General features: G+C 42.5%; 1 protein-coding gene across 1 annotated transcript in view; it reads left to right on the forward strand.

Annotated features, from left to right (window-relative positions):
* LOC309859341 (uncharacterized protein) overlaps positions 1 to 11227 on the forward strand; it is a gene marked incomplete at its 5' end in the record, with an annotated part of 50518 nt that extends 39291 nt beyond the window's left edge. Inside the window, one exon of the mRNA XM_082719988.1 lies at positions 7103 to 11227. The remainder of the gene's footprint in view (positions 1 to 7102) is intronic.
* Between the last annotated feature and the right edge of the window lie 1112 nt (positions 11228 to 12339).

Genomic DNA, 12339 nt, shown 5'->3' on the forward strand with positions numbered 1-12339 from the left:
ATAGGTAAAAATACACTAACACATACCAAAGTAATTGACTCATAGGGGTTTTGGTTCCTAAAGGATGCTGGTTCTAGGGATTGTGTTTATGGGTGGGCTCTCTCTCTGTTGCTGAGGTGTCAGAGGGACTTCTGAGGTATCACTTGCCATGCTCTGCTGACATTGCCATGACAAGGTGATCTTGGGGGCCAGGGAGATGTTCTGAGAACATGGTGTTGTGTGCAGTCTCCTGGACCCTCTCATTTTCCTTCCTTTGCTCAAGAACCAGTGACATCAGAGCATAAGACCAGGGGCCTGTGTTGCCTTCACCCATCCCCAGCACCAGGCAGGCCCTCAAGAATCATGTAGGTGGGCTGTGGGAAGGACCTATTCGACTGCCAAGTGCCTTTTGGCATCTCAGGGGGATGAGTGGAAGAGCATCTCAGAATTTTGAGGTGCCATGATGGAATGCCTGGAAGAAAAGGCCGTCTCTTTCGAAGGCTTTCAGAGAAGACCTCTTTCTGTGTGGGGCCCATCATATACCTTCCCTCTCTTGTGGTCCTTGGTCATAGAGAAATGGGCTTTCCTAGCAGGTTGAGTTGCTTAGAGACTTTGTGCGTGTACACAAGGACAACTTGGGGAGGTTTGAGAGCAGCTGCTTCATGGCAGGGGCCTGCTTTTATGCACAAAGCATGGTCCCCTTAGAGCGGTTCTCCGATGCCCCGGAGTTCCCAAAAGTGTGACTAGGCCTGAGCTGGAAGAGTTCCCACACCTGAGTGGCAGGTAGCATCTTGGTGGAGGAACACCAAACTGAGGTCCAGAGCACGTGTCCTCATTGATTAAGAACTGACTACAGAGCTAGAGAAACTTATTGTCAAGAAGTCTGAGGGGGATACAGTTACAGTAAAGAGCAGCAAAATACTTTTTGATTTTGAAAGGGAGCTTTAGGGTGCATGGGTGGCTCAGTTGGTTAAATGTCTGCCAGAGATCAAACCCTGTGTTGGGGGGCGGGGAGTCCCTGCTCAGTGGGGAGTCTGCTTCTCCCTCCCCCTTTCCCTCTGCCACTCCCCCTGTATGTGCTCACTTTCTCCCTGTCTCTCTGTGTCAAATAAATTTTATAAATCTTTTAAAACATAAAAATACAAGAAAGATTGAAACTTAAATTTACTAGTTGTAACATGTAATAGGAACACTGTAAACAGTAATGATCACTGCTGAGAACAAAATTGATTTTTTTAAAGATTTTATTTATTTGACAGAGAGAGATCCCAAGTAGGCAGAAAGGCAAGCAGAGAGAGAGAGAGAGAGAGAGAGAGAGAGGAGGAAGCAGGCTCCCCACCGAGCAGTGAGCCCAATGCAGGACTCGATCCTAGGACCCTGAGATCATGACCTGAGCTGAAGGCAGTGGCTTAACCCACTGAGCCACCCAGGTGCCCCACAAAATTGATTTTCCAAAGGAATATCCCAGAACACTGAGGAAAATTTCAAAGAGATGGAAATGAGAAACGAATAAGTAAGATCTGAGGTCAGGTCCAAATCTACCTTGCAAGTATCCTGAGGACAAAAGGAGAAAATAACAGAAGTTATAACTGAACTAATGCAGCATTTACTTGAGCTGAAAAACAGTCATGCCTTCAGTTCATAAAGCCTTCAAGTCCTAGGGAGAATTAGTTGAACAGACTCAAACCAAAACAGACATAAACCTATTTGACTTTCAGGGACTAAGAAAAAATTGTCAGAGTTCCAAACAGAAACCACCAGTTCCTTCTAGAAAATGAGACAGAGTATCATTGAATATTGACTTTAAGCTCTATCCCTCAGAGCTGAAAGAACTCTCTTTCTTAGAACTCTTGCTTCCTATCACATATGTAAGCAGATGTCAGATTGATTAACATTGTAAATTGGTTTAAGCTCTAACTCTACAAACAAAATGATAAAGAATTTGGAGACAATCTAGGGGCATGTAAATATTTGGGAAGTGGTAGACTACCTTAGGTAGAGATAAGACCCACAGACCATAGAAGAAATGACATGCCACTTTATTTTAAAAAATTAAAAAAGATTTGTATATCAAAAAGAGTAAAGCTGCATGTGGGCAACAGGCTGTGAAAAGCATCTGTAACATCAGCTGTTCAAAGAGTTCATGTCTCTGAAGTGCCTACAAATTGAGAAGAAGACAAACAGTCCAATTGAAAAACAGACCAAATGAGAGGAAGGAGAAGTTCATGGAAAAGGAAACAGAAATGACCCTGGATTTCATATTGAGCCAGGGAACACCATTAGTTCTGGACCATGTTGAGACACCTTTATTCACTCACCCTGTAGACGAAAACTAAAAATCATCAGGTAGTCAAAAATTTGCATGAAATTATATATAAGAAACACAGTCACACTCTTTGATAAATTTTACAGTCTATCTTGTGTGATTGTTAAGTCAATTCAAAACAATCTGTTTCGAGACTCTGACTGTTCCCTACTTGGTTACAAATTTTCAGGGAACCATCACTGTATTTATTGAGAATAAGTTCCTCATTCTTGAAAAATACATTTGAGTGATGAAAAATAGCAAGAATAGCGGAATAATCACAAATTCAAGGTTCTAGTTTTCCCCCGACCCTTAGTTGGAAAGGAAACTTTTCACACATGTGAGTCATCTACTTTTATTATCTGGCTTTCTTAGTTTCCATAAAGTCTGACCTCATGAATCAGTTTGGATGGTTGTCTCATCCTAACTCAAACTGTCTGAAAGATTAAAAAACAAAACAAACAAACAAAAAAAAAAACCCTTCAATCTCATGAAGAAGCAGCTCATGGCAGGGCTTGCAGAGAATGTGTTTTATTCACACTGTCTCCATGATTCTCTCCATTTTTCCTACTCTGCCCTTTCCCTCTGGCCAGTTTGTCTTCCACCCCCTGATGACTGTGTGATGGCTGCCCGCAGTGGGGGCACTGCTTTCCTTGTTCACATTCAGAGACAACCCAGATATTTCTGTAAAGCCCTTCCCATTTGTGTGCATGGGACAACCTAGGTTACTGTCTCTCGTAGAACAGTAACAAGGCACTGATTGTCGTGCAGCTGGCTGTGTGAATGGCCCAGGAGGAATATGACTGGCTTCCATGACAGAACCCTTCCCTGTAGTGTGGATGGGGCCAGCTTCCTGTGAGTCACCTGGGCTGCAGTGGAGGAGGCACACAGTGCACTGGGGTTCAGGGAGGGGGAGGGAGGAAGGATGCTGGCAGTCAACTCTCCAGGCCCAGTACTACCACACCCTGAAGATAGTCCTACCTAGAAATGGTCCCTGCCATTGTGCAGACTCAATATGTCTCACAGTGAGTTCTTCTAGTAGTTTTTTAGTGCCACTGTAGCAAATGACAAATTCTCAGTGGCTTGAAACAACACAAATTGATCATCTTGCAGTTCTGGAGGTCAGAAGTTCAAAAGGGTGTTAACAGCCTGTGTTCCTTCTGGAGGCTCTAGAGGAGAATCCATTTTCTTGCCTTGTCCTGCTTCTAAAGCTGCCTGCATTCCCTGGCTTGTGGCCCTTCATTGCACCACCTTTTATCCCTCTGTTTCCAACTTCACATTGCCTTCTGATTCTGATCCTCCTGTCTCCTTATGGATCCTCATGATTACATTGGGACCACCGAGGTGATCCGGGATAATCTCTCCCCCCTCACACCTTAATTTAATCATGCTTGCTAAATCCCATTTGCCAGGTAAGGTAAAGTACTCAGAGCTTCTTGGGCTCAGGGTATGGTCATCCTTGGGGCAGTCGCTATTCAGCTGATCAGTTGCCTCCTGTACTCCCTTTTATGCCTCACACCTCATCTCACATGTGTCTGCTGTGTTCCTCTCTTCATCTGCATTGCAAATGAGAAATGCAGCAATTTAAACCATTGAATATTAGATTTTGGAGATACTTGCAGGAATAAAAGCACATATAATTTTGTCTCCTAAAAGTTTTTGTTTGGAATTTTAAATTTTACCTAATTGTCCCTAGGTAAATTAAATATGATTCAATCCGTTGATCTGAAAAATCTTTTCAAAGAGTATACCACTGTTGTAAAGGCCCTTCAAAACAGTATTTTGAGTGCTGTTTCCAAATGAAGTTTACACTTTCACCCTTATCACTGTATTAAAGGTCATGTTTGAGGGTTTTTTGTGTGTGTGCTTTTTTCCAAAGTGAACTTGCTTCTCTATCTAAAACTAATACCTCTAACAGTATTTTTCACCAGGGAGGAGAGGAATTAGTGTATCTTCTAGACTAAGTTTTCTTTCCATGTGAAGAATCTGTTAGGACTAATATTCATGGGAGAAGGAAAAGACAGTAGCTCTTACACCCCATATACTATGTTGACAACAACAGCATAAGCCTGACCAAAGCTGTACATCTTGGTGCATCATTTCAGCTGAAATGTGTTCAGTGAAATATGATTTATTCCTTAGTAATTCATTTTTGTGTGAGATAAAAGTACATCAACAGAAATTAGGGAAAGCAGAGTGGTAATTTTAAAATTTCAACAGTGACTGTTTTTTTTTACCAGTTCTATAAGCACATTAATTGATATTAAAACTCATAAAAGCTCATTTGGGAATGAAAAAGAAAGTTTGAGGTGGTATTGATTTTTTCAATGATATTTGTATTTATGTGTATGATTACGCTTAGTTACACTTTGATTGAGTCCGAATGTGCCCTTCAACAATAATCCATGGGCTCTGGGTTTCCTGAAGTTGTATGTCGTGGGGTGAACAGTTAGAAAAAGTGAATCCCACAAATTGACAACTCTATGGGGGTTTATGTATTACACAAACACATTTGTTTGTTGCCTGCCACTCCAGTACTTTCTGTGTCCTAGAGCTCTACCCACGTGGTGCAGGCTGCCCCCATCTGTGCTGGAGAATCAGGATGGGGCATTCAGTGGCCCTAGGCATCCCCACAGAGCTGCAGTTGCATCCTCTCATTTCCCACCTAGTTTGTGGGCATCCCCCTTTAGCTTGACCCTGACGGTGGACAGGTCTCAGTATGAGCTGTCTGTGGGAAGAAACAAGATGTTGGGGGGCAGCGGTAGTTGTTGATGGGAAGTTTTAAGTGTCAGGTTGTATCTTGCAATTTCCTGAACCCAGGCAGTGCAGGCCTGGGCCAACATGGTATGTCTGTTTCACCGACCAAATCTTTCTCATGTGCCCAAGAAGTGAAACCATATTGGCATTTGCCACCAGAATCAACTAATACAAAATAATAGTTGAGAATTCCAGCTTGGTTATAGTGAGTGGAAAATGGACCTCTCTCTGTTGTTAATTCTTACATATGATTTTACTGTTCATCTTCATAAAAGGGATAAGAAATGAGGAAACTTGGATTATCAGTTTGTTTTCACTCTCATCACTCACTACAGTTATAATTGTCAAAATACCAAGAAGTTTTTGGAAAGTTTTTTTTTTCTTTTTTTTATTTTTTTGTGGAGGGAGTAGGGCTAAGACTCTCTATCAAGAGAAGTTGTTTTCAATTTATGGTATGATGGGAAATCCATCTCGTATGTCCTATTTGGATAACAGAGCTCACTTTTAATTTTTTTAAACTTCCTTTGATTTTTTTTAAAGATTGTATTTATTTATCAGAGAGAGAGGTGGGGGAGAGAGCAAGCACAGGCAGACAGAATGGCAGGCAGAGGCAGAGGGAGAAGCAGGCTCCCTGCCGAGCAAGGAGCCTAATGTGGGACTCGATCCCAGGATGCTGGGATCATGACCTGAGCCGAAGGCAGCTGCCCAACCAACTGAGCCACCCAGGCGTCCTTTGATTTTTTAATTGAAGAATAGCTGACCCACAATGTTGCATTAGTTTCAGATATAAAACATAAGATTTGACAAGTGTGTATGTTATGCTACGCTCGCCGTACTGTACCACCAACCATATTCCCTATGCTGTGCCTTTCATCCTGCAACTTATTAATTTTGTAACTGGAAGCCTGTTATCTCCCACTATACTTCACGCATTTTGCCTGTCCACCCACTGCTTCCTCTTTGGAAACGATCAATTTTTTCTCTGTAGTTATGGGTCTCTTTCTGTTTTTCTGTGTGTTCAGAGAACTTTTTAAGATAACTTGGTGCCTTGGGACGCCTGGGTGGCTCAGTTGGTTAAGCAGCTGCCTTCGGCTCAGGTCATGATCCCAGTGTCCTGGGATCGAGTCCCACATCAGGCTCCTTGCTCCGTGGGGAGCCTGCTTCTCCCTCTGACTCTGCCTTCCACTCTGTCTGCCTGTGCTCGCTCTCGCTCACTCTGTCTCTGACAAAGAAATAAATAAAAAATCTTATAAATAAAAAATAAAAAATTATATAAAAAAAGATAACTTGGTGCCTTTAAACATATTCTTTGATTTACATTATTTTGGATACGATTTGCCATGTTACCCAATTATTTATGTAATGACTTCAAAATTTGGGGGCTTAAAACAACCCTTTTGTCATATTACATATGTTTTGGGGGTCAGAAATTAGGGCAGGATCTCATGGGGCAATTTTTATGCTTAATACGGCATTAACTGAGGTCAGTGGGTGGTGGCCTTCAGCAGGTGGCTGCTTGGTCTAGAGGATTCAGGATGACTTTATGCACATGCCTGTTACTTTGATGGGTACAGTTGGGAGATGAGGCTCAGCTGGCCCTCCACTTCCATGCTATCTTTGTAACAAGGTTGTTGGACTTCTTTCCTGTCCACTCAGAGCTCCAATAGCAAATGTTCCAAGAGAGGGGTTCCTTTTGGACTTGGGCCTGAAACTGACACAAGTTTCTTCCACTCTCTTCCACTGTTTAACACAGTCACAGAGCCCATGTGAATCAAAGGGAATGGGGAGTCATAGGATTTGTGATCATTTTTTAACGTGCTACATATGTTCATATGTGCATTTTTTCCCGTTTCTCTGACCTGTGGGAAAATGGAAGTTATTGATCAAAGAGTAACAGGTTATCAAGCTGTATGAGAGACATTAGACTTAATCCAACCTCCATACTTTATAAAGAATATATATGTAGGTGCACATGTACATCTCCATATCAGTTATTATATATACACTTGTATATCACTAAAAATGGTGTCCGTGGATCAGCCAGTTCTTCTGTTTTCATAGGAATGAAAAGGACTTGTCATTCCCTGGCAAATCTGAAGAAAGAAGTGAGAGCAAGAGTAAGGGAGAAAGAGAGTGAGAGGAGCATCTGATGGGATAGGATTTCTTACAAAAGGAGTCTTGAAATGACCAGAGAAAACAGACCAACAGAAAAGGGCAGACTTTGACCAAGCGGTGCTCAACGACATGAATATCCACATGGAACATAAGAGGTTTTAACGCTATTCCCTACTGATGGAGCCTACATACTAAAGAGGACATCAGAAGTTTTCTGGAAGATAGAATAGAAAACCATTTTGAGGAACTGGGGGAGGTGGCAGAGATGAGTGGAACAGAATACCAAAAACAGGAAGCCCAAGGAACTTGGGTGCCGCTTCCAGTCGGCGACGAGAGAAGAATTAGGCACGAACCAGTCATCTGCAAAAGACGGGGAGCAGGGGACGACAGTCCACAAGGACAGCTGCCAGGAACACTCCACAGTCTCACTTTTATTGGATAGAAAACAATAGCCAATAGAAGGATTGAGGAAGGTCAAATGTTAATCCCGTCTTGCTGAGAAGCAAGAAGGAGGATAAAGTTTATAGTTAAACAAGCACATTGAAAGAACTCTTCTAACTAACAACGGGCACTTCTGGGAAGAGAAAGGCTGGATAACGGATAAGGGAGGCAGGTGGTTTTCATTCCACCCTGAGTTGACCTGGTGTTCCCGGGTGCTCCGCTTTCCTGAAGCAGGTGGCATTCTGCCCTGGGCCGGCTGGGCTTCCAGCCAGCGCAGCTTCTGTGAAGGGGGCGGCGTTCCGCCCTGAGCAAGCTGGGCATCCCCAGCTACCCAGCTTCACAGTCATATATCCTCCTTTTCCCCAAAGACCTGTTGCCAGTATATGTATTTCTAGAGGTCATATGTAAATGTGCTTGGTAACTAGTAAAATCCTCCAGGGGTTACAGTTTAAGTAACAAATTGTTCCGAGGGGCAGCAGCAGTTGGGAAGTTGGACTCTACTCATTCCAAGGTTCCAAACAAAAAATCTTGCCCAACAAATGACAAGACTAAAAGTATGAAAGGCTCTATGGAGATACCAGATAAGGAACTGTATACAACTCTAGATAGGAGAACCTAGGAAACAAGAAGGATAGATAGGTAACTTCAAAACAATGAAAATCCTAGAGCAGAAATATCCCAAGGAGAAAACCATCGGCCAAGAAACATGAAAAGATTCCTGAAATCCTCAGTGATCACAAAAGAACAAAGGAAAACACAATGTGTTAGTGTTAATCCAAGGAGGCAGACCCCAAAGAGTGTTGCTTAATCCAATGGATTGAATCATGAAAAACGGATTTAATCATGGAGTGGGGCACCTGGGTGGCTGCTTTCTGCTGGGATCCTGATGCCAGGGTCTTGGGCTCCAGACCTTCCTGGGGCTCTGTGCTCAGCAGGAAGCCTGCTTCTCCCTCTCCCACTTCCATGGCTTCTACTCCTTCTCAAATTGGGCTCCCTCTCTCACTGTCTCTGTCTTTCTGTCCAATTCATCAATCAATCAAACAATTCCTTCAGTTCAAGAAGTAAAAATCAAATGTTGACGCATGGGGCCCTAAAGAACGACAAGAATATGGAGGGTTGTTTGATGATTTTTTTAAAGATTTTCTTTCTTCCTTTGACAGACAGAGAGGAGAAGGAGGGAGAGAGACAGGCAGAGAGAGAGGTGTAAACGGGCTTCCTGCTAAGGAAAGAGCCAGATGCAGGGCAGGGTGCGCAGGCTGCTGCCTCGCCAAGTCCACCGTGAAGCCCTGCAGCAGCTCCAGCAGTCCCAAGCGGATCTCAGGAGCGCGCTCAGAGGGTGCTGGAGGCGTTCAAGGAGGCTTGCCCCAAGGCTCCCTGGGCTCAGCTGCTCCCTGCTGCTCCCTGCCATGGCAGCACCCAGGGCGGCGGGGGCAAAGGCGGCATCCACGGAGGGAGCCCGGCCCTGGGAGGGCGGGCAGCACCTCGGGCACCTCCCGCTCGCCCTGGGGCCTGTCACTTCTCTCCCCACCCCTGCCACTCTCAACCATTGTTCCCTTCTGTGAAGGGTTTTCATACTTGGTTTTAGGGCAAGAGCACAATTGAGTGTGATGGGGGAAGGGCAGGACCAAAAGAGAGAACCAGTGGACTCAGCCCTGAGCCCAGAGCTTGCCTCAGGGCTCAATCTCAAGAACCTGAGATCACCACCTGAGCCAGAACCAAGAGTTGGGCACTTTACTGAGGGTGCCACCCAGGTGCCCCTCAGCTGTTGTGGACCAATTTCTGGAGAGGGGTGCCTGCGTGGATCTGTTAGTTCAGCAACTGCCTTGGGCTCAGGTCATGACCCCGGTCTTGCAGGATCTCCTCCTGCCTCGGGCTCCCAGCTCCTTGGGGAGTTGGCTTCTCCCACTGACCTTCTCTTCTCTCATGCTCTCTCACTCATTCTCTCACAAAGAAAGAAAGAAAAGCTTTCCAAAAAATGTCTTTAGCCTTTTTTTATGGGCTTCAATATGGTTGATCTCAATGAGTTTTCTCATCGGATGCAGACAACTTGAGGATAGCCATGTCTTTCTAAAAGGGTCCTTTTGTGTTCTGAAATGTCTTCTTTCTCTGTTCATTTATCAGGTGTCTTTTTATTGTCTCTTCTCAAGACCTAGGAAAAGCAGCCTTTGAGGATTCGTTTGGGTAAGCTCTAGTCCTTTTCATCCTTTTTCTTTCCACAAAATCTATAGTAGCCTCTGCATCCTTCTAAGTAGAGTTTATTTTTCACTGACCTATTGAGGTCTTTTCTTTCAATAGAATTTGAGTCTTTCACTCTGAAGGTCATTGTTGAAATGTTGAATTTGAAGTCTACTACCTCGCTAGGTGTATTTTCTTTTTCCTGTCTATTCCTTCTTCCCTTTCCCTTTAGAACTGCCTTCCTTTTTATAACCTGAGTCCTTTGGAGGCTACTGTCTGCCTTCTTTTCTTGGCTGTCACATGGGCAGTGAGAGATTAGTAGGTAATTCTGACCCTTTTTACAACTAACTAACTCAGGCTCCTTACCGGGTCTCTACAGAATATTCTGACTTAGCCAAAGGAACTCTTCCCTCTGGCTGGTTGTTACTCCAATGACCTCTAGCCTTGTGGGAGTTTTGGCAACCATCTGGTTCCATTGCCTTGACTCTTTGTTAGTACCTGAAGTATTTTCTTAGACACACACTGCTTCCTATGGAGCAAGGACTGAAGAGGACACCAGTGTGTATTTCCAAGAGTTTGATTTCTACTTGACTTATTTCTCTCTTGAACCCATGGCCTTTTCATCACTCCAGCCTTCCTGAATCCCAATCTCTCTTTCCTCACCATTGGGAGACTTCCATCTTTTCCTTGGAATCTCCTCCCTATGTGCACCATCCAGAACTATTCCAGGTGAAAATTCGAGTGAATCCTGGGGCTCAGTTTTTGTTTGTTTGCTTGCTTGCTTTCCTTTTCACACGGTTTTCAAATGTCCATTCATTTTCAATGTTATAAAGAGTTATTTATATAGATATAGACATATCTATATATATAGATAGATTTTTTTTCTCTTTTCCAATTCCTCGTGGGCTTCTGATTGGTTAGAGGAACAGTCTATATGTTCCTCTAACAGGGTTGTATTAGTTTTCTAGGGGTGCTATTACAAGATACCACAAGCCTAGAGGCTGAAACAACAGAAGTGGACAGTATCACAGTTCTAGAGGCTACAGTGCTCGTAGACCATGCTCCTTTTGGAGGTATTATGGGAGGATCTGTTCCAGGCCCCTTTTCCAGCTTGATGTCTTTGGACTTTGGACTTCTTCACATGGCCCTCTCCCTCAGTGCATATCTGTGTATCCACAGTCTCCCTTAGAAGGACACAAGTCCTCCTGAATTAGGGGCCCAGGCTATTCAAATATGATCTCATCCACGCTAGTTACATCTCCAGGGACCCTATTTCCAAATAAGGTCACAAACCCAGGTGCTGGGGTTTAGGACTGGGATAGTATATATGCATACACACACAAACACACACACACGTATGTGTGTATGTCTATATGTATTTATATTTGCATTTATATTTATATTTATATATATACTTTTTGATTTTTTTTCCTAATAAAACATTTTTGTTCAGAATCTCAGTCTTCCTTCCTTTCAATAGAATATGATTCGCATGCTTTTGGTACCTCCTGAACAATTCGAACACCTCTACCTCCTCAATTTCCATGAAAGTTATTCTTACCTAAAGTCGTCTGCCATTTATTTTTAAAAACAGTTCGCATCTTTTTGCAGTTTACAGTGTTTTTGGTTTGAGTATATGTTTATAGGCTGATGAAGGTGACTTTCGTCCTACTCTTTCCTTCTGAATTTGATCCTTTTTGAAAAAGTAAATTTTCTACTCTTTAAAAACAAGGACTTAGAAAAGCGAAATGGTTCTTTTTTGTGAGTCTGCATTCCATTTTCTCATTTTGCATGTGCTTTATGTGACCACAGTTTTGGGGGCTGACAGCATTTATCATCATTTAAAAGAAAAAAATTAAATTTAATTGAAATTAATTTAAATTAAATATATTTAATTAAAATTAAAATTGAAAAAACAAATTAAATTTAAAATTTAAAATGTAAATTAAATTCATTGGAAGGGGACGTGAAACTTGAGAGACTAAGGACTCTGAAAATCAATCTGAGGGATTTGTAGGGGTGAGGGGTGGGAGGTTGGGGGAACCACGTGGTGAGTATTAGAGAGGCCACAGATTGCATGGAGCACTGGGTGAGGTGTAAAAACAAGTAATACTGTTATGCTGAAAATAAAAATTAAAACAGAAAAATTGAAAAAAACTTAAATAAATACTTTTAAAGAAAAAAATGTATTTTATAAAAGGGATCTATGACTTTCTTTTTTTTTTTCTTGTTACTGTCAATGACATGAAGACAAAGTCAGCCTAACCTAGCCCTGTCAGCTATTAGCATGATCACTTATTTCAATGTGGAGTTAATTTAAAATGAACACTCTGGGAGAAATAAACTATATAAATCAAATATATAAGCATTATTCTAAAGTTTTGGACTTTGCTTCAAGAGAGTTGGCATATCTTTAGTTTCACTGTGAGAGCAATAACCAGTCACTGGGGTATCTAGTAGGATATGTAAGCTGGTAGCAAACTGAAATGAATGCTAATATATACATCCATGTACATGTATGCATTGTTTATATGGTATAATCATATATTAAATCCCATGGCTTTGGA

Source organism: Mustela nivalis, assembly GCF_964662115.1.
Source record: "Mustela nivalis genome assembly, chromosome: 2".
Lineage (NCBI taxonomy): Eukaryota > Metazoa > Chordata > Mammalia > Carnivora > Mustelidae > Mustela > Mustela nivalis.